The following is a 21,959-nucleotide window of genomic DNA, read 5'->3' on the forward strand; positions in this document are numbered from 1 at the left end:
CTGCACCATCGTCTGGGCCAGTGTGAGAGTCGGGTAACCAGGGTCATTGCAGTGGTGAAGAAGAAGAAGAAGAAGAAGAAGAAGAAGAAGAAGAAGAAGAAGAAGAAGAAGAAGAAGAGGCCCAGCGTAGTGCCTGTCAGTGCACTCCCTACTGGACACTGGGGGGGAGCTTCAGTCATGTGGACTCTTGTTTCTGCCCCTGGATGGTTGTTGCACCTTTCAGACTGTCTTACAAGGCAGTTAACAAGAAGGAATACATACATACATACATACATACATACATACATACATGAAAGGGGTAAAGAGACCCCTGACCGTTAAGTCCAGTTGCGGACGACTCTGGGGTTGCGGCACTCATCTCGCTTTACTGGCCGAGGGAGCCAGCGTTTGTCCGCAGACAGCTTCCGGGCCATTTGGCCAGCATAACTAAGCCACTTCTGGTGAACCAGAGCAGCGCACAGAAATGACGTATACCTTCCCACCGGAGTGGTACCTATTTATCTACTTGCACTTGACATGCTTTTGAACTGCTAGGTTGGCAGGAGCAGGGACCAAGCAATGGGCGCTCACCCCATCAGGGGATTTGAACAGCCAACCATCTGATCAGCAAGCCCTAGGCTCTGTGGTTTAGACCACAGTGCCACCCGCGTCCCACATACATACATACATACATACATCATTTTATTTGTTTGCCACCTTTTCCTACTTAAAGACATGCTCAAGGCGGCTTACATCATGAAAACATCATGTTAGCTCTAAATATAACAAAAAACAGTAATAAACACTAAATGAAACACTTTGAAAAAGTACACAACCCAAATGCAATGATCACCATGAGGTCTAAAAATAAAGATACAAAAGTAATATCAATAACAGCAACAACCCACCCCCTTTAAAAAAAAACCCTAAACAATACTACAACCCAAATGTCTGTTCAACAGCCTCAGCTTTTGTAGCTGGAGTCAGTCAGGGCCAAGTGTGAAAAGGCTAGCAAGGCAGGGAGCAGGTGTTCTGGGCAGTAGCATAGTGTGGGTTGCCAGTGCCCAGAGCTATGCAGAGGGGTGGATGGAAGGGAGGGAAATGGACAGAGTATGCATGCGCATTTAACTGCCTTATGGTGTCTGCTTCACCCAGAAAATCACAGCTGCAGAGATGAGACAAGAAAAGTTGTTCCGTTATCTGGAGAGGTCACTTCCTGGTTCGCATGGAGAAGCTGTTTTCAACAGAGCCCAGCAAAGGAAGCATGCAGCTGTATTGAGGCAGCACCAGGTATTGAAATTTTGCACCCCCTAACCATTTTGCACCCAGGGCAACCGCCTCTGTGCATAGCTCTGGGCACTAGCAATCCACGCTATGCTACTGCCCATTCCCCCTTTACACTACGCTACTTCTTCCAAGACTCACAGCCAAGATGAAATAAAAACAACAAACTCTAACAGAATAGATGGGTAAAACAGAAAAGTTAATAATCGACTAAAAATGAATCAGCATGCATAAAGCTACTCACAACAGGCCTCCTTGAATCAAATATTTTCAATATGTATTTTAAAAATGCAGAGAGAGGGGTGGGTTTTGCTGAATATCCCCAAGGATAAGCTTTGGGTATTGCTGCAGATGTCCAATTCTGCAAATCATGTTCAGGAAGGTTGTGAACAAGCCCACATGTTGGAGGGCTCACTCAAGCCAAAGTTTCTTGGGTGGACACAACGGCAAGCTGTGGGTTGATACAACTAGTAGTTCATTAAGCCAACTGTGGTTTGAAGGGGCAGAAATGTTACATGTCAATGCAGTCAGTGGCTTCTCTTGGCTCAGCTTCTCTTGGCTGAAGTGTGTCAGTTTCTGACCTTCAAAAAAATCTCTCGCTTCGATTGAGAAGGAAAGGAGGCAGTGCATGTACTCAAGAACGTGTACAGCAGTCACACCCTGCCCTGATATAATTCGCTTCTGACACCCACAATGCACCAATATGGTGACAACCTGATTCTGAAACCCATGTCTGCTGACATCAGATCTGGCTTGAGTAACTTTTGTTGGAATAAACAGCTCGACGGGCCTGCGGATGAGGCTCGCATGCCAAAGATGAAATCCCTTTGCTCACATTGACAGCTTTTAATGAGATAACGAGTTTTGACATAATGTATAAGCACGCCGAGCACCCTAAAGCACTTTATCAAAACCAACGCTAAATATTTTACGAGGCTTTCAACACTTTCCTACGATGCATTGTTATTTACTTTCATTCATTTAAAACACTTCTATGCCACCTTTTCATTGAGAATCCCAAGGCTACTCACGATAGGAAAGTTAAACAATTCAGCAAAATCAACACGGAAACAAGAGGAGAACAATATCCATAATAAAATATTGAAAGCGATGGCAGTAATTATCTTAAGATGCACAGACTGTTTCTGCCCCTTGATCGCGGTGATATACAGGAGGGAGACTTTAACCTTCCTAAGAATGCGTATACCATAGCTGTCAACTTACAGATTTGAAAATAAGGGACCAGCAGCCTCGAAAATAAGGAATAGCAGCCAAAATAAGGGATCAACAATTACTTTGATAAAATACATATTTTGTTGCGTGCAAATGGCTTTAGATACCTATTAGGTCCAAAAAATTACCATATAGCATATATTCAACACACAAAAACAGCAACAATTTGTTGTTGACAAAGCACAGCTGGACATAGAAAGGGCCCCATTACCTTCAGTAGCTTATTTAAGGGACATCATCAATAAGGGACAGCAGCGGGACATGGCGCTGGGATAAGGGACTGTCCCGCCAAATAAGGGACGCTTGACAGCTATGGCATATACAGAGAGAGAGACAAATCTGAAATCCCACCAGCGCTCACCACATTGCAACTAGATGGAGGTGGTGTGGGTCTCATGTCCAAAAAATCGGTCAGTTGCCTCCCCTGGATGGGATTGCACTGCCCCTGAAGGAGAAGGTTCACAGCGAGGAAGTGCTTCTGAATCCAGCTTTGTGTCCCAGGGCTACAACTGCTGCAACTGGTACAACAGTGATGACCATTCCTGGACTGAGAAAGCTTGGCTGCAGTAGTTTGTGCATTGGTTACTTCACTATTGGATTCCTGTAACTCACTGCACTTGATCCAGAAGCTGCAGATGATGCAGAATGCTGCAGTGCGGTTGCTCACAGGAGGGAGACCCCGTCAGCGTATAGCACGTCTGCTCAGAGACCTGCGCTGCATGCCCATTTGTCACCGGGCCAAGTTCAAGGTGTCATTGTTGGTACATAAAGACCTTAACAGCTTGTGACCAGGTCTAAGGTGCTGGTTTTAACCTTCAAAGCCCTATACGGCCTAGGACCCTCGTACCTACAGGACCGCTTCCTCTGGTATGCCCCACGGAGAACCTTACAGTCTGCAAACAATAACACTCTGAAGATCCTGGGCCTCAGGGAACTTAGACTGGCCTCGACCAGAACCAGGGCCTTTTCGGCCATGGCCCCGCCTGGTGGAACGCTCTCCCACAATAGACTAGGGCCCTGTGGGATTTGACATCTTTCCGCAGGGCCTACAAGACGGAGCTGTACCGCCAGGCCTTTGGCCAGGGTGCAGTCTGACCTATTTTCCTTTGTATATGAACAAGCATGAAGGAGGCCTCCCAGCCTGTTCACAGGTCCTTATATAATCAGTGAAAACAGTTGGTCCTGGCAAGTATTAACCGCTCTCAGTCTTAACCTGATAACTGCCATTTGTCAGGATTTTAATTTGTCTGAATTAATTTTAAGATGTGTTTTAATTAATTGATGCCTGCTTTTATGTATACTGTGTTATTTATATGATGTTAGCCGCTCTGAGCCTGGCTCCGGCCGGGGAGAGCAGGGTACAAATAAAATGTGTTATTGTTATTGTTATTGTTATTGTTATTGTTATTGTTATTGTTATTGTTATTAGCAAGGTCACCTTACCCCCATATATGCCCACTCAAGAGATTCAATCTGTGCAACCCATTCTTTTGATGCAGCAGCACCCAGACTTTGAAACTCCCTGCTTATTCACATCAGGCCGGTGCCTTTGCTGTACCCCTTTTTTCAGCACCTGCTAAAAACATTTTCATTCAGGCAAGTCTATCCAGACATGTAGATTGTTGACATGTGGCTGTTCATCTGGATTTTAACTTACCATTGATTTCCGGAAGGTTTTAAATAGTTGTTTTCAACTGTATTTTACTGATTATTTTATTGCTTCATTTTTTTTTTCATTGACCACATTGAGGTTTTATTACAATCATGGAGCGCATACATCTAGTGAAATGCATAATCAGCTAGCCGAAGCTTAAAAGGGCCCTTTAAATGCCCTTGGGCTCATTTCTTGTAATTCTACACAATGCTCCTTTGAAAGAAGGTTGCTCCAACTGCCTTTCTTCTAGCACTGACAGGGATCCCCCTGATTTTTCTGTGACACTTTGCAAGCTTCTCCTTTTATATCCCTGATTTCCCAGCAGTGTGACATTTAATTTAAGTATAAACACGCCTAACCTCAGGCAATTTAAAAGGGGGGGGGGAGAGAAGGAAGGAAAGAACCACCCTTCCTATTGTTGCAAATTAAACCCCATCCCTTTCCTTAGCTTCATGTGTAAAGCCGGAAGATCACAGAGACTGAATTAAAATCAATAGCATACAATTTCGCGAGCGATCCTCTTGGTGGCACATGATGTGGGCTTGAGGGAGGGGGTCACTCTGCTGGCACAGCGGCAGGGGAGAGGGAACAGAAAGGAAGAGTTGCATCTCATCCGGGGAGCGGTAGGCTTTCTTAGGCAAATTGCACCTTTTAATCTAAATTTGATGAAACAAGTGTTGCCGCAGGGCACGGATGCATAGCTGAGATGTTTGTGTGTGGCTTATATATATATACTGAGCGCTTGTAGGAGAAAAACAGAAATCACGTGGCATGAAAAAAAAAAAAGGAAGGAGCCTTCAAACACCAGGGGAGCAGCGCCAGCAGATTCTCCCTGGAGTGCAAAGTCTCTTGTTTTGAAATTTTTAATTTTCAAATATGTGTCAGAGCTGCCATGTGCAAGTAATGAAGAAGGAAGCTGTTGTTTTATTTAGAACCTGGGGTTATTTGCTTGCTGTAGATCCCCCTCTACCACCTCTTTGTTTCTTGCATGCCTTGGCGTAATTTAGAGGAAAGTTCGGGATCAGGGGAAAATCTTTGGCTAGAACTCAGGCTAGGGGGGAAATATCTGGTTGAGTTTGCATTTGAAGCCGAATCTTTCAAATTCAACATGAGAATAAAATGTGAAAAGAGAAATACCGCCATCCTTCAAAATCCTCACTTTGTCCAAATGTTGCAATGCAGTTCTAGCTTTTTCAACTGAGAGCCAGTGTGGTGTAGTGGTTAAGAGTCTCGTAATCTGGTGAACCGGGTTCGTGTCTCCGCTCCTCCACATGCAGCTGCTGGGTGACCTTGGGCCAGTCACACTTCTATGAAGTCTCTCAGCCCCACTCACCTCACCGAGTGTTTGTTGTGGGGGAGGAAGGGAAAGGAGAATGTTAGCCGCTTTGAGACACCTTAAAGGGAGTGAAAGGCGCAGTGGCGTAGCGTGGGTTATCAGCACCCGGGGCAAGGCAAGTAATTTGCGCCCCCTAACCCGTGGATTTGCACCCCCTAACCCATGGATTTCCCTAACCCCCAGATGTTGCGCCCGGTGCGGCCGGCCCCCCCTGCACCCCCCACACTACGCCACTGGAAAGGCGGGATATCAAATCCAAACTCTTCTCTTCTTCTTCTTTTTAAAATAAAAAATAAAAAGGCTTCCTGGCCTGCGTCCTGGTCAAGTATGCACATAAGTTCACTCCGCGTGATTGAGAGACCTGTTGTTTCAGCAGGTTTCCTGGTCTCGCATGCAGAACCTCTGTGCACACAAGCTATTTGCCCGCTGGCTCTGCCCAGACATTAATCCGAATCCACAAAGGTCAGCACTGGGGCTGTCGTCCCAATCTTGCTCTTCTCCACATACTCGGGGCATCCTGTTTGTTCTGTGAACAAATATAGTAAGTCACACACATGGGAAGTGCAGCTGGATTTTTAAAATTTGAAACTTTGGGGCTTAAGTCCTCTTGGATTATAAATGCTTTAGGGCAAGAATGTCAAGTGTTAGCTGCAAAAAATTGGCTAGTTACTTCAAACCAATGAGAAATTCAACCTCCGGCCCCTTCAATACTCCTTTCTGTCCCCTTAGAGACTGTAGAAACTGTGTACATAAAGGGAGCAATGATACTGTATTGGACACAGGGTATCAATATAATAGAGCAAATCACAGTATTTTAGACATTGCATGCTTTACAACATCCATTTGAAGTAGATGGGAATTTGTCTTGCTGGCTATGAATTTCAGATGGGGAATATCAACTTAAACGTACGCACATAATGAACAAAGTCTCTGTAGGATTTCTCAGTTTTCAGTGAAATCTATCTTTTCTGACAAGGCCAATGTTCAAGCTGGGATACGGACACAGAATTGTGTCCTGAGCATACATGCCAAATTTCATTCCAATCTCAATATTCAAGGAAGGTTATTCTGCTTCATATAAATAGAGAATGACAAACTGGTATTTCACTCAGCCAATAAATAAATTTAATGTATTGCATTGGGAACCTAAATACTTAAGATCAGCTCAAAGCGCATCTATCGGAAAGATGATACTTTTGATAAGCCAGATTAACTATGACTCTCAGGTATAGCTCCATAGCTGCGCATGCCTGTGTGTTACCAGCAGCAAAGGATAGCAAACAAACCCTTCAATCAATTTATTTAATAAATGCCTGACTTCCAATTCACACCCCTTAAGAACTTTTTGCATAAGTTGCATAATACACTTTCCTCATCATCCTTCAATTGCACCATGTGTGGATGTTTGATGAACTCCTAATGCGCTCGCAGCAGAAACATCCGTTATTCAGATATCACAGTGGCAAAGTATTACTCACAGAGTCCTAAAGTTACAAAATATTTTGCAGCTTGCAATGAATGACATTGATTTAGACTGCAGGTGGTCTCCTTGTACTGACCCTGAGGTCAGGACAATAAATTACTTCCTCTGGTGGTGCCAGTATGTTGATTTTTTCCAACATAGGCTGTTTACTGTTGGAAAGGCAGGTACTGACTCTAGGGTTGCCATACGTCTGGAATACTCCTGTCTCTAGCAGTTCCCAGGAAGAAATCAGCAAAGTGCCCAGGAAAATCCAGACGTATGGCAGCCCATGACAGTAGTGTCATTTTTGCAAACAACAACAGCAACAACTTTGCCAAAAAAGCTCGACAACTTTTCTGTCCAGATTTTCACTGTTTGAAATATGGCAACCCTAAAACATGTGTTTTCTTTCATGTCTATTGCTGCTGTTTTGGTTTTGATTTTATTTTTCAGCTACAATTCTCTGAGTGGTTTAAAAGTCATTCCCTCTGGGAATTGTCGCTCTGTGAAGGGAATAGGGGGTTCTCCTAACAACTCTCAGTGCCCTTAACAAACTAATAATAATAATAATAATAATAAATTTTATTTATACCCCACCCTCCCCAGCGGCTAACATCCAATTTAAAATAAATTGATTGAAATGCAACTTAAAAACAAGATTAAAATACATTAAAATATTAAAATACAGCCTCATTGAAGGAGTGAGGACCAGGGGTCCACCTTGGTCCACGTTGAGGAGCCAGACTGAAGCTATCTTAGAGAGCAAACTAAAAGCTAAAAAGACATTTCTCTCTCCCCTGCTTGCCCCTGCTTGCAAAAAACAATATTTTTTGCAACACAGCGAGTTTGCAAGAGGATGCGGTCAGGGGATTTTGCTAGTAGCTGAGCTGTTTCTGAGAAACTGTCTGTTTGCCCAGGATGTCTGCCCACCGCAGGATTCTAAATGCAGATCTAGGCCTGAACCTGTTAAAACCACAGACCCCATTTCTGAGAAACAGGGGGCCAGAGCATTTACTGGAAACAGCAATTAAGTCAAATAGTTTTTAAGCTCGCAGCGCCACCTAGTGTATAATGCAGCTTGGAACCGAACGAGGCAAACACCAATTTTCATTGGTTGAGCTTTTAATGAATATGCATAAAGGGGAATGTTTAAGGGGTGGGTCAAGGGGCTGAACTTTGCTTTGCCTAAGGGTATAAAAACTGTCTGCCCCTGGTGCTCGGGGGCATTCTCTCATTTCTTCCTGAATGCACCCCTTTTTGATTTTGTCTGACAAAATTCAAACTGAATAAAAGACTTTTTTTAAGAAATATTGCTGCCTGGATTTTTCCATTCTGGTCTGTATTCTGAAGTCCCCAACATCATTTCAATGGAAACTCAAATCAAAAACTTTTTTGGGGATGAAAACAAGTCTTCACCAAGGCTAACTTTCCAGACTGGTCCTACATTCCTACAAATAGGAGTTCCATCACAGAAGGAGAAAGGAAAAAAGAAGAGGGGGAGGGAATCAGACTGATTCCAAGCTGAAGACCAGGCCGAAGAACTCTGTCTTACAGGCCCTGCGGAAAGAAATCAGATCCCACAGGGCCCTGGTCGCATGAGACAGAGCGTTCCACCAGGCTGGAGCCAGTGTTGAAAAGGCCCTGGCTCTGGTTGAGGCTAATCTGACTTCCTTAGGGCCCGGGACCTCTAAGGTGTTGCTATTTATGGACCTTAAGGTCCTCCGTGGGGCATACCGGGAGAGGCGGTCCCATAGGTACAAGGGTCTTAGACTTCCCAGAATTCTTTGGGAGAAGCCATGATGGTTTAAAGTGGTATGGTACTGCTTTAAATGTACAGTGTAAATGGGGCCACGCTGGCTGCAAATCTGAATGTTACATATGTCACACAGAAGTTACTGGAACAAAAGCAGCAGGAAGAGAAGACAACAACTCAGGTTATCGTTAACTAATATTGCCAACTAATGCTAGGAACCAAACAGGAAATACTGTAAGATAAGGGGTAGTAACTTTTCATCTGAAAATGGCCTTGGAATCTTGCTTCCCCCACTCCCCCAACCAGAAAAGTGCCAATAATATCCTATCTAATACCCTTCTCTGATTACCTTCCTGCAATTTTACTGACTAATAATAGTTCTGAAAAGAAAATGTAAAGTACCTGAAGCTAAAAGGTGGGATTAGGTCCCAATGGGAGAATTAAAAAATATGCTTAAATGACTTCCATTGAAAGCAAAAGGGCTTAGAAGAGTTTATCTTTGGTTAGATTCTTGTCTATGTGAGGGGGGGAGGCAAAAGAGGGGGGGTTGTAAGGGCTTTTTCTTTACTGGATTCAGTGTTGGTGAGGATTCATTTTGTTCTGCGCAGGGCAAACTAAACATAGAATCATAGAGTTGGAAGGGCCCCAAGGGTCATCTATTCCAACCCCGTGTAATGCAGGATACACCTCATCACATGCTTGAGAAGGGATACAGTAATATGTAAAATTTGGCTCTCTTAGTTTCTCCTTTTTCCTTTTTTCGCATTTCTTCAGGGAGTTGCAGAATTTGTAAGATGTGAATTTGGTAGGTTTGGTTTTAAATGCAAACAGGATCAAATTTCTCCTCCATCCCTAATCTTGAGTGAAGATCATATTTGTGTCTTCTGGATTTCAGGATTTTATGATGGAGTAGTATTGTAAATGTTGTATCTAATCCCATTCCATCCTTGGAAACCGTGAACTGTACTTCTGTGTGAGGGAGACAGAGATCTCTGTTACAAATATTAATTTCGCACAGTTTGAAGCGACTGGAAGCATAATAACTGACTCCTTTTATAAATGAAGAATTGTCCAGGCCCATAAAAAAGATTGTTCGAACTTGTACTGGCAGAACTCTTTAAAAACAGAACATAAGCATCAAAGATACATCCAAAATATCCATACAGTGTCTTGTGCTCAGCATCTTAGAAAATATGAACTGATCCAAACAGACCTAGAAGCAGAGGTCTGTCTCTCCCCACAGCCTGTTTTCCAGCCTCCATGGGCCTTAGGCTGTTTACTCTCCCTTCAGGAGAGCTTAATTGACATTCTCACTCCATGGACTTTGAGAGGCAAAGACTCAAAGGCAACTCCCTTCAAAATGGAGATTTGCAACCCAATACTTTATCACATGATCTAAAGTTACAACACTCACGTGTCAGCGACCAAAGAACAACAATCAGTTAGTTAATTATCGACTCAGCAAGAGCTCAGAGTCCACTGTGGGAAAACCCCAATGTTAGCAACACACATTTAGCCATTTTCCATTTTAAACCTTCATTAATACACATACATTTTTCATTTCTGTGTGAATTAAACCAATTATAATTAACATCTCTAATACTTTTGCCCTTACCAAATTACATCTCCCAACATGCTTTGGAGGATGCCATGGCAAAAGGTATTTCAAAGGCATTCCAAAGATTTGCAGTGCATATAGCACCACCCTTCCTTATGGCGCACGAAGTGCCATGTATTGTTTTATCCTCCCATCAATCCTAACAGGTAAGTGGAGTATCAGAAAAAGAGAATGACCAACCAAAGTCACCCAGTGAGCTTCATGCATCTGTGGGAATCTGAACTCAGGACTCCCCAGCCTTAGTCCAACACTCTAACCACTACACTGCACAGCTGCCTGAAATATAGCTGAACCTATTATTATTATTATTATTATTATTATTATTATTATTACCTAAAATGAAAAATTTCTTTAAGAATTTTTTTATCAAAAACTCGCTACAAATAATGCTTTTTTAAAAAAATGAAGAACTGAAATCCTGTTGATGAATCTGAAGGGAATCACATCATCAGTACATTAAACTCCACACCAACACCTTTGTTTCCTTGTCCTAAATTCAGCAACATCCATAATAGGGAACGTTAAGAGGAGGCAAACACATGAGAATATAAACTTTAATTTAGAGCACAGTTTAAAATCCAGTGGTAACCCATCCATTTGTTTGGATGCAGGTGTGAGTGACCAATATGAAGGAAAGGATTCCCCGGAACTCAGCAATGTCAAAAGTGAATCCATTAATCAGAAGGTAATTAGCAGATTGGCTTTGGCACAGAGTCAGTTTTCCCTGTGAAAAACAGTTTCTCTTCATGGCGGATGGATAATAATTCTTTTCTAAACACACAAGTACGTGCAGGCACAGAGGATTTTCTGGGCGTAAATTTGAGGCTCGGTCAATAGTTTTTTACTTCCAGAATGGCTAATTAATGGCTAATGACAACTTGTCAACCCCTCCGCCCATGTGCTGCATCCCCTCCTCCGGAAACACTAACAAGAAGGCCGGTGGCTGCATCTGACAATCTAGATAACCATTTTACAGTCCAATAAAGACACAGACAATGCAAAATCCCGACTCTGAGCCAGTGAAAAATAATCATAGTATTTACCGGTCGTGGTGTGAGAGAATGCCTTGTTCTTAAGCTTCCTCATAGTTATTAAAACAAGACATTTCTTTAACCAGGGGTGGAGTGGGGGACATTTTCAGTTAAAAAGATGCATTTAACAATTGCGGCAGAGAGCAGATGCACTCACAGGCCAGACACAAACCCCTAATTCCAAGTCACCGCTTCAAAGATTAATGATATGAGTGACCATCAAGAAGGTTATTGCTGTTTCATTACAGCTACACCAAAGCAGGGGAACTGCCTCTTCCTTCCATAATGGAAGCAAGTTGTTCTAAGCTAAAAGCAGTATCAGTTGCTTGAACACCTATGATTTCAGAGCCTCCAAGTGTCCCTATTTTCCAGGGACAGTCCTGGTAATTTTACTACCTCAATGAGGTTATATCAAAAACCAGGCATAGGCAAACTCTGGCCCTACAGATGTTTGGGACTACAATTCCCATCATCCCTAGCTAACAGGACCAGTGGTCAGGGTTGATGGGAATTGTAGTCCCAAACATCTAGTGGGCCGGAGTTTGCCTATGCCTGTCATAAACTGAAATGAAACCTGTTGACTCTGATTCCATAAGCTATACAAAATCAAAATCAACCAATTTAGCATCGGCTTTTATGTGCCCGGGACGTGGGTGGCGCTGTGGGTTAAACCACAGAGCCTAGGATTTGCCGATCAGAAGGTCGGCGGTTCGAATCCCCGCAAGGGGGTGAGCTCCCGTTGCTCGGTCCCTGCTCCTGCCAACCTAGCAGTTCAAAAGAAGGTCAAAGTGTAAGTAGATAAATAGGTACCACTCCGGCGGGAAGGTAAACAGCGTTTCCGTGTGCTGCTCTGGTTTGCCAGAAGCGGCTTAGTCATGCTGGCCACATGACCTGGAAGCTGTACGCCGGCTCCCTCGGCCAATAAAGCCAGATGAGCGCCGCAACCCCAGAGTCGGCCACGACTGGACCTAATGGTCAGGGGTCCCTTTACCTTTACTTTATATGCCCAATTTGATTTCTGATCTTCTGTCACTAGCATGATTCCTTATTTTAATTATCACATAATTTGTCTCTTTTATTACTTGTTTATGATATCAGCCTGCTATCTCTACCACACAAATTGTGCAAAATGGAACATTTTGTCAAAAAGAATATTTTAAAGGGAAGTGTTGCTGTTTTTAAAGCCTTAATGTGGTTTTAGTTGAAGCCTGCCCTTCTCGCTACAAATTCTTCTTTGAATAATATGACTAAGAATTCATAAAGAATATGAATTAGAACAAGTCAAAATATGTAATTATCTGGGATTTGAGGGGAAATGCTTGTGGTAGTGCCATCTGCCTGCTGGAACCAAGCTGGGAGCTGTTAACATCAGCCAAGGCAGCATTGAATTTTTTCTTGTCCTAAAGAAGGGAACTAATTTTACCATCACTTAAGGGTTTCTTGGATAAAGTCCTTCCATAAATCACATATGGCGCTGAACTCCTGGGAAACACTGGGATTCAAGTATTATGTACCCCCAAAACAAATTGCTTTGGTCTTGGTTTGGCAGAGGACGCCCAGGAGGCAGTGCTGTATACACTGGGGCAGAACAGAAATATGACTTACGCCTATTGAACTGAGGGTTGTTACAACATTGATGTTTTGAGAAAAGGGGATTACCCAACATTCCTCTGAAGAGGATGAGATTTGGGAACTGAAGTTGCCAGTTGCACTGTTGCTAAGATGTGTGAGCATGATATTGATCCCCAGAATTTAGGATTGGTAACTTTTGCCCCAATTCAAAGTTATCTTAAAAAGAAGCTTTGTGAACATTGTGTGCAATCTGATCTTCAGTTTTCCATGCATATTACCCCGTTATAAACACAACTAAAGAGTTCTTAAGGCTGCAATTCTAAGCATACTTACCTGGAAGTAAATCCCATTGAACTTAACGGGGCTAACTTCAAAAAGCTGTAGTCCAGCAGCATCTGGCAGACACCATGTGAGGGAAGACTGATGTAAATTATTACACTGTTATATGCTTGACCTTCTAGCTTGCTCCATTGGACATTTTTGACCCTAAGGTTGGAAGCAAAGCCACCTCATCTTAAGGGATGATATTAAAATATGCCTTCAGCATCACGGCTCTACAATTGTGGCTCGCACTGTGTGAAAAGTATAGGCTCTTCTTTGCCTTAATGTACAACAAACTATGATCTAAGGGCCCATCCAGATGTGGTTTTTACTGTGCATTCATGATGATCTGTGCTCATGATAGTATTGAGGCAGTTATGCCACTTTTAATACTATCTGTGCCTGGATAAGTTTCAGGGCATGCATACTGCCTTGTTTCCTGTCAGCGTATGTCCCATAACATCTTGTTGAATGAGATCTGGGAACTGAAGTTGCCAGTTTTTATACCACAGGTGTTTCAGGTTAGTTTAGTTTTTATGTCCCACTTTTGTTGCGCTAAAGTGCCCCTCCGGATAGCAATAATGCAGTAAAGCAAAATGATGTGTGGACAGTCCAGTACAGTGGAACTTCGTGTTACGGACAAGATCCATTCCGGATGCCCATTCATAACACAGAACTGACGTAAGCTGAAGCGCCGCGTCTGCACACGCACATGGCGTGATTTAGCAATTCTGTGCATGCGCGAAGTGCATTTTAATGCTTCTGCGCATGCACGAATGGTGAAACCCAGAAGTAACCCATTCTGGTACTTCCAGGTTGCTGCGGGACGCAAGTTGAAAACACGCAACATGAAGCAGACGCAACATGAGGTATGACTGTATAAATCCACCGCTAATGCACTATTACTGTGTCATATGACATATTGCAGAATCTCCTTGGGGGGTGGAAAACCCAGAGTGGAGGCGCCCTAAGAAAGAAATATTTTTTGGATTGTCAAAACATATTCAAAATGAAGATGAACAGCAAAGCTGAAATATATGATTTGTACAAATACGTTAGCTTCAGGGTAGCTAGATTTTTCAGTTGCAGCATATTTAGAAAGAAACATGTGATTTATGGAAATCAGTGCCATAGAGTCTGTAAATTATCTTTCTCTTGAGCATTTGGTTACCACATTTCCTGTTTAGAAAGTTATTTTTTATTGCGACGCTGCTTTTAACAAAATGTTTTATGCTACCAGTTTTTCCGTGTTTTTTATAGTAATGTTATTGTTATAACCTCTCTGGTTAAACAGTATTGTTGATTGATTGCTATTTTCCATATATAAAAGTGTGTGTGTGTGTGTGTGTGTTAGGTAAAAGTCTTTTTTTAAAAAAAAACAACTCACAACTTCTCTGAAAAGGCATAATTGCACTGAAAAACATACATACTGGGAGAAAGTCAAGCCAGAGGATCTTGCAACTTTGCTGGAAGAGAAATGCCACGCGAGTGTAGAGGAGCAAAGATCACACACTGCGTGGCAGGTATTTCTGCAATCAGTTTATTGCTGCCCACACTCATGGATTTGCCGCATCACATTTGTCATAAGAATGACACACCAAAGGCCTGGAAAAAAAAGCCTGTCCCACTTTCTGATTGATGCATATGGCTGTCATAGCTGTCAAACCTGCATGTAAAGGATCATGCAGTCCCATGCCACTTTTAGTAGGATGGGCACACACACGGGACCAGGAGAGAGAACTGTCAAGGTATTTTTGACTGATGGATTCATACTTGTCAAATGTTCGCACTGCTAAAAAGGTACAGGCAACAACAATGCTGGTCCCAGGTTAAAGGAGGGGGGGGGTTCTTCTGAAACTCTTTGTGCAAATGGAGTTGGCCCTTCCTTTTAAATTCAGTAGTGGCGGTGTGAGAGTCCCGTGTGAAGAAAAGAGAGCCCCAAAGAAAGCTGCATTAGGACATAGGATTTTATCACGCAAACTGTTTCTCTTTCCCCCAAACCCTTTAATTAGACATTTATGGTAATTCTTGCATTGGCAAGAATGGATAGCTGAGTTATCAACTCTGCATTTTCTTCCAGATGGGTAACAACTGTACACACCATATAATTAGGCACAGCCACCCCAAAGAATCTTGGGAACTGTATTTTATTAAGGGTGCTGAGAATTGTAACTCCGTCAGGGGTAAACTACAGTTCCCAGGATGCTTGAGAAGGAGCAGGGCAATGTGCTTACACAGCCTAATGCCATGAGAGGAGCTTTTGAGTTCCTTCCATGAAACTGTGGGGCATCTGTACAGCAATAGTAGTTGACGTTTGCTTTCCAGATGTTGGATCGCCACCTGTCTTCCAGTGGTTAGAGTCTACAGGCCAGGCCAGTGAAGCCTCTTCACTTGCCCACCAAGACTGCAGTGAAAGCCACACACACCACTCCCCATGTGGAACTAAGAGTCGTAGCATAGCATGGGTTACCAGCACCCGGGGCCACATGGAGAGGATGGGTGGAAGGAAGGGAAAAGAACGTAAGTACGCATGCGCATTCAACTGCCTAACACAGGATGCCCCAACTTTTTCCAAAGAAGGTAAGATTTGATGAAGTGAACATGTGTGAGGGCCATGTTGTTGAGATTTTTTTTACAATTTTACCCCAAAGTTGTTGAGCTTTTTAGGATTGAAGTTGCTGAGCTTTTTTTAGGATTTTACCCCAGGACATAATATACAGTGGTGCCTTGCAAGACGAAAAGAATCCGTTCCGCGATTCTCTTCGTCTAGCGGTTTTTTCGTCTTACGAAGCAAGCCCATTGATGGCTTAGCGGATTAGCGCTATTAGCGGCTTAGCGGCTTTTAGCGGCTTTTAGCGGCTTATCAGCTTAGCGAATCAGCTGATAAGTGGCTTAGCGGCTTAGAAAAGGGGGGAAAGGGGGGGAAGTCGGAAAAACTCGCAAGACATTTCGTCTTGCGAAGCAAGGCTATAGAGAAATTCGTTTCGCAAAGCGCCTCCAAAACGGAAAACCCTTTCGTCTAGCGGGTTTTTCGTCTTGTGAGGCGTTCGTCTTGCGGGGCACCACTGTACTGCAATGGGGGCCTGATTAAATCGACTGGCAGGCAGGATTAGGCCCCCGAAACTGACTTTGGACATACTTGGCCTAACAGGAGATCACAGCTGCAGAGATAAGAAAAGAAGAGTCGTTCCATTGTCTGGAGAGCTCACTTCCTGGTTCTCATCAAGAAGTCATTTTCAACAGAGCCCAGAGACAGAAGTGTGCAGCTGTATTGATGCAGCATTGGCTGCTGAAATTTTGCGCCCCTAACAATTTTGCGCCTGAGGCAAGCGCCCCTGTGCCCCACCCCACAGTATGCCACTGGCTCAGAGCCATAGGGAGGAAAGTCCCTATTGGTGCCATTGAGTTGTTGTTGCTGTTATGGCTTTTCACTGAGGGGCGTCTATATTCACTTGGATCTTAAAGGACAATGAGGAGATCAGCCTCCCCTTCTCGGAAGCTTCATTTACAGTCAGAATGGAGTTGATCCTTCCTTTTAAAATCAGTAGGGTAGCCTTGTGGTGTAAGAGACCCTTGTGAAGGAAAGAGAGCCCAAAAGAAGTCTGACGCTATGAGAAAAACCAGGATGTGTGGCTGTCTGCCTGCTTTGTCTTCAAGCGTGGGTCTAGTTTGGCGCTAAGAGGTGAAGCTCCTTGGGTTCAGCCCATAATTAAATGTTCTGTTTGCTCACTTGCTTGTAAATTCTGAGGACAGCCTTCCATCCTGATTGGTGTACAATGATCACAACTGCAAAATGCAGCCAAAGCAAAGCATAATCCATCATTATCATGTAAAATAATTTTAGACAGCTTCACGTGGGAGAGATCTATTAACTTTTATTAGTCTTTATAGCAGGGAGGGGAGAATAAGAATCTCAGTTTTCAGTGACAGAGTACCCCTGAGTACCAGTTGTGGGGGGAGCAATAGAGAGGATGGCTCAATACGGTAGGTGGAATTTCCTTTACCTGGAAGTCAGAGTTGCATCCAACCATGTCATCTCGATCATGCAAATAATCCTGCTTGTGCAATGAAAATTTCCCTCCTCTCCCTCCACATGCCCCCCAAATCTGTTCTGAGGCTCTCCCCAAGTCTACAGGGCAGACTGAGAAGAAGAAGAAGTTTGGATTTGATATCCTGCTTTATCACTACCTTAAGGAGTCTCAAAGCGGCTAACAATTTCCTTTCCCTTCCTCCCCCACAACAAACACTCTGTGAGATGAGTGGGGCTGAGAGACTTCAGAGAAGTGTGACTAGCCCCAGGTCACCCAGCAGCTGCATGGGGAGGAGCGGGGAAGCGAACTCTGTTCACCAGATTACGAGTCCACCGCTCTTAACCACTACACCACACTGGCTCATTGAGGGGGCATAGGGGGAGAAGATAGGGAGGGGAAATTCCACTGTGCAAGTGGAACTCCTTGCACAATCAGGACAACTTCATTGGATTTAGCCCTGCACCTTCACTGTCTTAGAAAGGTCTATCCTACAGCTGGGACTTCTCACACTCATCTATATAAATCAGCCAAGCTGCAAGACACCCAACTTGGGCTTCATAGAGGCAAACCATTTCTGTAGGTGCTAGGTGCTAAGGGAGGGCTGCAGTGATAGACCATGTCAAATAGTTATCTCAACGTGCCATCTTCTTGGTTCCTGTCTAGCTACGCATTTGTATTGTTTAGTTTGCCTGTTAGATGGCTTTCTTCTGGAAAGAGAAGCAGCTTTCCTGACCAGCTTTGATTTAATTTAACATGTGGGGAGACATAGACTTCCTTCAAAGCAATGCACAAAGGAGGCTCAAGAGGTCGCCTCCTTGTAAAATGTGGGTTTTTTTAATAAAAAAAAAGTAGTGATTTGCTAAACCCACTTACTGGGAAGTAAGATTCTTCAACTCAAGGAGATGAATTTATCTGACCCTATCTATCTACATCAGGCTATGCTCTATCTTTGTCACCAAACTCTAAGTATAAATTGCACACTGTATTAATTGACATTGGTTTTTGATATATTAGTGGCCATGTGATGATTTTAGCTTATGAATTTTATTGTTTAATGTCTTGATTTGTATATTGGGGTACTTTTATAGCTCTGTTTAGAGTACATAATGTTTTGATACTATAAATGTTTTAAGTCTTTTGTATCAATCCAGTATATTTTCTTTTAATTGTCGAATGGCTCTGTGTACATTGCGGCAGCCTTTGGCTATGTGCAATAAAACTGACTGACAATGCAATGCATAAAAACAGCAAAAGGTAATCTGTAAAACTGTTTCCAGACCATGCTACTTCAGAGCTGAATTGTTCCCTGCATAGGGGGAAATTCTCTATGAACAAAAACTAGTTATAGGGGAGAGCCAGTACAGTAGTAGAGCACATAAAGGTAAAGGTAAAGGTACCCCTGCCCGTACGGGCTAGTCTTGACAGACTCTGGGGTTGTGCGCCCATCTCACTTAAGAGGCCAGGGGCCAGCACTGTCCGGAGACACTTCCGGGTCACGTGGCCAGCGTGACGCCGCTGCTCTGGCGAGCCAGAGCCGCACACGGAAACGCCGTTTACCTTCCTGCTGGTAAGCGGTCCCTATTTATCTACTTGCACCGGGAGGTGCTTTCGAACTGCTAGGTTGGCAGGCGCTGGGACCGAGCAGCGGGAGTGCACCCCGCCGCAGGGATTCGAACCGCCGACCTTTCGATCGGCAAGCCCTAGGCGCTGAGGCTTTAACCCACAGCGCCACCTGCGTCCCAGTAGAGCACATAGATTGTAACTAAAAGGTCCCGTGTTCAATTTCCAGGGGAAAGGACCAGGTAGCAGGTGTTGTGAGACCTCGGACAGCAGCTGTCAGTCAGAGCAGTGAATTCTTGGATGGTGGCTCAATGTTCTAACGCCATGTAATGCAGTTTTGTATGTTTAAGGATAAACTAGAACACTCTCCCCCAAGCTGTTTTAGACTGCAACTCCCATCAGCTCCAACCAGCTTGAGGATTGTAGTTCTGAATATCTGGAGGGCACCAAGTTGGGGAAAGTAGGGCTAAAACCTTTTCCTCCAGCATGTTTTTCTAGAGACACTGGACTGTTTATATGGAGGAGCAGTTAAGCATTCAAGTGCCTGTCTAGCAATCTGAAGTGATAGTAATTAACACACACCTGCACATGGAGAGCAGGAACCAAATAATTAAAGAATGGATTCAAATTATTGGCGTGCTTCGCTGAGCAGGAAGCAATTAAAGGCACAAGCTGCGAATGGGAAACTTCTAATTAAAAGCACAGCAGCCCTGAAAATCCTCAAGAGTATTTTGCCAGTCAGCACCAGAGAAGCCGACACTGCAATTGCACTTTATGTGGGGAGATAAATTAATTCACAAATTAGGTCTGGAAAAAAGACAGGAGAATGATAAAGAAAGCAAAAGATGCCACAGGTCAGAGCAACCAAATCTAGATTCTCCATAAAAGCTGTTGCATGCCTCCAGTCAGTAGAGGGCAGCGTAGAGACAAACAGATTGTCTGGGAAAATATACTTTGTGGTTTTCCACTCAACGGCTGTGCTCCGACCTTTCCTTTCACTCGCTCGCTCTTTCTTCTCCACCCTTCTCGCACAAGGATGCTGTGGAGGTAGCTCCAGTCATGTAGTGTTGAATCTGAAGCCATCTTTGTGAATATGCAGTACAGTGGTACCTTGGAAGTCAAACAGAATCTGTTCCGGAAGTCCGTTCCAACTTCCAAAACATTCGAGAACCAAATTGCAGCTTCTGATTGGCTGCAGGAAGCTCCTGCAGCCAATCAGAAGCCACATAAGCTCTGTCGGATGTTCGGCTTCCAAACATAGTTCACAAACCGGAACAGTCACTTCTGGGTTTGCAACGTTCAGGAACTAAGCTGTTTGAAAATCAAGATACGACTGTATCTGTAAGTAAAGAAGCTTTTTCTTTCTTTCTTTCTTTCTTTCTTTCTTTCTTTCTTTCCCAGCATGAGTCCTTTGTAGTTTATTTTATCTTTTTAAATGGTGATGTGTGAATGAAACAGACAATGGGTGATGGAGTAACTCCAACTTCCAACATATATACAGTATTCTATCTCTATTCTAAGACAACCAATTTTATTTCTGAAAAGCCTATCACAGTCTGAGTAGATGGCCATTACAGTCTAACTGTCTAGTCTGAAATCAACCATGGGCAGCAATAAGGGGAAACTGTAAGACAAGAAAAACTTGATGCTGCAAGCTGGAAATAACTTATGTGTCTGTGCGAGGAACTCAGGCCTGGGTGAGAACTAGGCTTCGGGCTACACTTGAATTGCTGGAGCTCTTGAGCAATGCATCAGAGTTACATTTATGGGCATGGTAAATAAGATTATGCTAATCTGTCTCCTTTCCTGGTTATCATAAAAAAAAATATGAGGAGAGAAAATGTCTGTTCATGCATGTGCTAACCTTGGCCTGACTTTTAACTGAAGTGCATACCGTATTTTTCGCTCCATAGGACGCACTGGCCCATAGGACGCACCAAGTTTTTTGGGTGGGAAATAAAGGGGAAAAAAATTATTTCCCCCCCCAGGCACTTGTGGGGCTGGCAGCGGGGAGAAGCGCTCTTCTCCCCGCTGCCCGCCTGCAGACCAGGTCTGGGGACAGCGGGAGGACACGCTGCGCCTCCCAACAGTCCCCGGAGCTTGCGGGGCCGGCAGCGGGGAGATGCGCTCTTCTCCCCGCCGCCCGCCTGCAGATCAGGTCCGGGGACAGCGGGAGGACGCGCTGTGCCTCCCCGCTGTCCCCGGAGCTTGCGGGGCTGGCGGCCGGGAGAAGCACGCGTCTCCCCGCCGTCAGCCTCCAAACCACATTGGGAGACAGCGGGATGGCGGCGTTCCGCCTCCCCCCTGTTCCCCAACCTTGTGGGACTGGCGCTGCGGCTCTCCTGAAGCCTAGAGAGTGAGAGGGGTCGGTGCGCACCGACTCCTCTCGCTCTCCAGGCTTCAGCGAAAGCCTGCATTCGCCCCATAGGACGCACACGCATTTCCCCTTCATTTTTGGAGGGGAAAAATTGCGTCCTATAGGGCGAAAAATACGGTGTGTGTATATATATATATACACACACACACACACACACACACACACGAGTCATACCTCGGCTTACAGACGCTTCAGGTTGTGCGTTTTCAGGTTGAGCACCGCGCCGAAGCCGGAAGTACCGGAACGGGTTACTTGCAGGTTTTGGCGCTCGCACATGCACAGAAACACTAAATCACACTTTGTGCATGCACAGAAGTGCCAAATCACGACCCGCACATGCACAGACATGGCGCTGCTGGTTGCGAATGCTGAAGGCTGCGAACATGCCTCCTGCATGGATCACATTCACAACCCGAGCGTCCACTGTATATATAACCCCCACATTGAGCAATGGTATGGTCACACAGTGCACTTGAAACTGCTGAGACAGCTTATTGAGCAATGCAATGGGAAGAAAGGAATGGACCAGATAGTTTATTTGGTTTTCTGGTTATCTTGGCAGAGCATTAGAAAGAGCAGCTGGAAATCTTCAGTTTACAAATGGCTTCCTTTCCTTTCTGCTTTAGTTCCCACATTTCAAAGCGCAAAAGCCAGCTGTCTCCAGCTGAGCAAGGACTTTGCAAGAGTCGGACAGTGTGTGTAGGACTGAGCTCATGACAGTTCTTGAGATCCCAGCTGTGTGCCTCCC

This window comes from Podarcis cretensis, assembly GCF_951804945.1.
Source record: "Podarcis cretensis genome assembly, chromosome: 2".
In the NCBI taxonomy this organism is placed as follows: Eukaryota; Metazoa; Chordata; class Lepidosauria; order Squamata; family Lacertidae; genus Podarcis; species Podarcis cretensis.